The 4394-nt window shown below is 44.4% G+C and overlaps 1 pseudogene across 1 annotated transcript; it reads left to right on the top strand.

Annotated features, from left to right (window-relative positions):
- The first annotated feature begins 397 nt into the window (after positions 1-397).
- LOC308150199 (choline-phosphate cytidylyltransferase B-like) lies at positions 398-2407 on the top strand (annotated as a pseudogene). Its single transcript has 2 exons — positions 398-407; positions 1395-2407. The product of its transcript is annotated as a choline-phosphate cytidylyltransferase B-like (transcript).
- The last annotated feature ends 1987 nt before the right edge of the window (positions 2408-4394 follow it).

Raw genomic sequence — 4394 nt, forward strand, 5'->3', positions numbered from 1 at the left:
CGAAGGGAAGAAGAACACCTCTTTCAGGGGCCCTCTGCAGCCACGCCTGAGCCAGAAGCCAGAGAAGGACGTTTCCAGACCATGTGGCAGTGGACAGGAGCATGGTACCAGCACTGCTGGTGCTAACCCTCCAGTAGCGTGGCATTCATCCTTCTCTTCCATCACTCTGTCCAGCTGCCTCCCTCTGGGGTATGGGAACAGCATAGGTTAGTAGTACCGGCTACGGCCCCCAGCCTCTCTCTTAGTGCCTATGAATAAACAAAGTCTCGGGATCATGTGACTCACCATGTCCACCAGAGCGACGTACATGAAGAGCCCTACGGTGAGGGCAAATATCCACATGCAGATGTTGTCGTGGCCGATGAGGATGCCCGTTATCATGCCAAAGTACGCCATCATGGCTGACAGCACGTTATAGAGTCTCCGGGGCGACGGACGGGGCGGGAGGCCTCCCCTCCTCCGGCCTCCCCTCCTCTGGGACGGACGGTGGTGCGGGAGGTATTTCTCGCTCTTCTGGGCATAATGGTGTGATTTGCACGCCCACACACACACGCACACTCGACACGCACACGCACACGTCTACTGGCATTGGCATGGTTGTAGACACCATGTACCAACCACCAGCGCCGTGGTCTCGAGCCTCGCCTCTGTTTGGAGCTTGGTTTTCTTTTGTGGTCGAGCCTCTCCTCCATCTTCTTCCCTTTCTGGAGGGCAGAAGGTAAGGAGCCTGCAGTGGCTCGTCTGGGCTGACAGCTGTGTCCAGCACTGCTGGTGCTAACCCTCCAGTAGCGTGGCATGCATCCTTTTCTTCCTCTCCTCCATCATTCTCTCCAGCTGCCTCCCTCTGGGGTATGGGAACAGCATAGGTTAGGTGTATCCAGCACTGCTGGTTGTGATGGAATAATATTGGCTAAGACATTTTATACATTAATACGTGTAGAGATCTGAAAATGTAATATAAACAGAAACCAAAAGTGTGTATTTTCCACATTTCATTATTTTGTATTTTTTGAGAAAAGGCTTGTTTGTTTGATGGATGTGCTCCTAAGCCAATCAGATCACTTGAGAAGTCGTATGTTGAGAGTTTGAGGAAGTGCAAGGGGGTGACAGATGATTGAATGATTGAGAGGACAACAGACACCTGTGGCAGAGTTGGCTGTGTGTTTTGGAGAGCGTGCGACTATTTTGTGATTTAAGTTTGGACTACTGTTTGACATTTAGCAATTTCGGGTTTTGTCTCAGTTTAAAGGGCTTAGCCGGTTTGTTATTTTTCATTTTATGATAAACGTGTACCGTGTACACCGACCAAACCGGGGACGTTCTGCCTGCTACCGGAGCAGCAACTTGTACCCTAGACTGAATCAGAGGATTGTTATCAACATTGCCGCCATCAGGACTGAGTCCGTGTGTGCAACGCGTCAACCCAACTCATCTTACAACTCAACCGCATCTGCTTCACCTCCACCATTCTACCACTCTGAAAGAGCCTGCCGCATTTGCGAAGGACACAGGCTTCGAGTCGGATGTCCGTCACGAAAAACTGACCATCGCCCAAGCCCGCAGGGGCACGGCAGCACACCGACCAGTCCGAGTCTACGCTGATGGGATCTTTGATCTTTTCCACTCTGGGCATGCTCGTGCTTTGATGCAAGCCAAGAACTTGTTCCCCAACACACATCTGATAGTGGGAGTCTGCAGTGATGAACTCACACACAAGCTTAAGGGCTACACAGTGATGACAGAAGGCGAGCGCTACGAAGCACTGAGGCACTGCCGCTACGTGGATGAGGTGGTCCGGGATGCTCCCTGGACCCTCAGCCCTGCTGAAGAAACATAAGGATCAGAGGATGTCTACAAACACATCAAGGAAGCAGGGATGTTCAAGGCCACACAGAGGACAGACGGCATCTCTACATCTGACCTGATCACTCGCATCGTGAGAGACTATGATGTGTACGTCCGACGCAACCTACAGAGAGGCTACACAGCCAGAGAGCTCAATGTTGGCTTCATGACGGAGAAGAAATTCCTTCTGCAGAACCAGGTAGATAAGATGAAGGAAAAGGTGCGGACGGTGGAGGAGGTGTCCAAGCACTTTGTTCCCAGTGTGGAGGAGAAGAGCCATGACCTCATCCACAAATGGGTGGAGAAATCACGCGAGTTCATCAGGAATTTCCTGGAGCTGTTCGGTGTAGACGGAGCATGGCATGCCATTCAGGAGAGTAGTGGCCGGATGCTCCAGGCTCTGTCTCCCTACGCATCTCCCCGTGCTTCTCCCAGCAGCAGCCCCACTAGGGGGCGCTCCCCATCGCCGTCCTCAGACTGGCCCTCGTCTCCCCCTTCCTCCCCTAAGGGTGCCTCTCCCTCAAACTCCCTCAGCAGCAGTGAGGTGGATGAGGGGTCATAGCTAAGACTCAGAATCCTGTTATATCTTAATTTATTGAAATAGTACCTCAGGAGAGGGTTACATTTTGGAGGCTCCGCTGAGATTCCCTTGTTGTAACATATTAACACACATTAACACTTTATAATAACTTTCATCCATAAGGCATTTATAAACCACTAATAAATAACACACAAATAAATGTGAATATGCTTTTATCATGTTATGTTCTGTTGTTATGCTCTTAGGTCATTCCTCCACTGTGGCTCCTCTGGGGAGGGTGTCTAGAAATCATGCTGCTCCACCCTTCATCATCATATCTGATGATGATGATGATGTGCCTGAGGAGATTGTGGTGATAAGCAGTGATGATGAAGAGGAGGAACTGGAGTGCCAGCAGCGCAATGCCTCTTGCCAGATTGTGGTGAAGGAAGAGGAAGGTACAGCAATGTGCAAACACAGCAGCAAGATTTGTTAGCTGCTGTGATAGAAAAAGGCAATCAAATGGGCTAAAACCACCATAAGAATTGAAACAAGTTTTATTTCATTTATTTATTCTAGTATGTAATCTATTTATTTGTAATCTAGTATGTAATCTATTTATTTGTAATCTAGTATGTAATCTATTTATTTATTCTAGTATGTATATTACATTCTTTTTGTTTTTTATCTTCACACTTCACATGCTTTGGCAATGTAAATGTATGTTTCCCATGCCAATAAAGCCCTTTGAAATTGAAATTGAATTGGAAGAGGAGGTCCCTTCCTCAAGCTGGGCCTTGACCTTTAGATCAATTTTGTTTGGTTAGTGAATGACTTGTTCACTTTGATACTAGAAATGTTTTTCTAAACAATTGTATGGGGTGGAATTAAAAAAAGATATAGTAACAACTTAAAAATAATGTGCTTTTTTAATGGGACACCAAAATAAATAAAGGATAGAAAAAAGCTAAAAATAAATAAATGTGAATATGCTATAACATGTTATTTGACTATTGTTATGCTCTTATATTATTAAATAAGACTTGTTTTCTGAGTTTATCTGTCTGTACCATGTGATGTATTAAAGTCTTCCAGAAACAATGCAATTTAATTCATGTATTTATGTCTTACGGAATGGCAGTAAAATGGCATACATTTACTACTATTGAGATGTATAAACTTAAATATCTCAAGATAGGAATATCCAATCAACATCACATTTTGAATAATAATGCAAAATAATTTATATTATATTCCATGTGAGTCATGTTTGAATATGCTAAGTAAACATATGCTAGTAATTAGTACACAATATGCTAACTAGGCACTCGTTATATGTAACTAGTGACAAGTAAGCTCAACATTTGAATCCTCTACTAACATTATTGTTTCATTTTGAAGGGCACATTTTGATAATATTGTTACTGACTTATAAAATAACGTAATAATAAATATGCAAATGAGCATATTTGGGTATGCAAATGAGCATTGAAAAGTGCGCTTGCAAAGATTGCAGACCCAATGAAGAAATATCAAGTTAATAAATAATGTTTTATTTAACAATTAGCACCAAATCACTCTCTCTCTCTCTCTCTCACACACACACACACACACACACACACACACTCACACTCACTCACTCACTCACACACTCACTCACTCACTCACTCACTCACTCACTCACTCACTCACTCACTCACTCAGGACGCAAACAGAATTTTTTTTGAGGTTAGATCATAAAAAGAATAATTAAACAAAGGAAGCAGGAGGATTACTAATTATGGTAACAGCATACTAATTGTCCACTAATTTGAGGTCTCCAATTTGAAAGTATTTTAAGAGGGGGAACTCCCAAGTGTCACCGACGTCATATTTAATTGTGTACACTGTGTTCAGGGCACTAGGCTTGGACTGAGTCATTTGTAGTACTGTACCCAGGTACCACACTGGAGTTTGGTCACCTTCTTCACAGCAATTGTGGCTGACTCTTTTCCCCACTAACCTCTCTGGATTCTCCAGAAACTCAGTC

This window comes from Nansenia antarctica (assembly GCF_963989245.1).
Source record: "Nansenia antarctica genome assembly, chromosome: 2".
NCBI lineage: Eukaryota > Metazoa > Chordata > Actinopteri > Argentiniformes > Microstomatidae > Nansenia > Nansenia antarctica.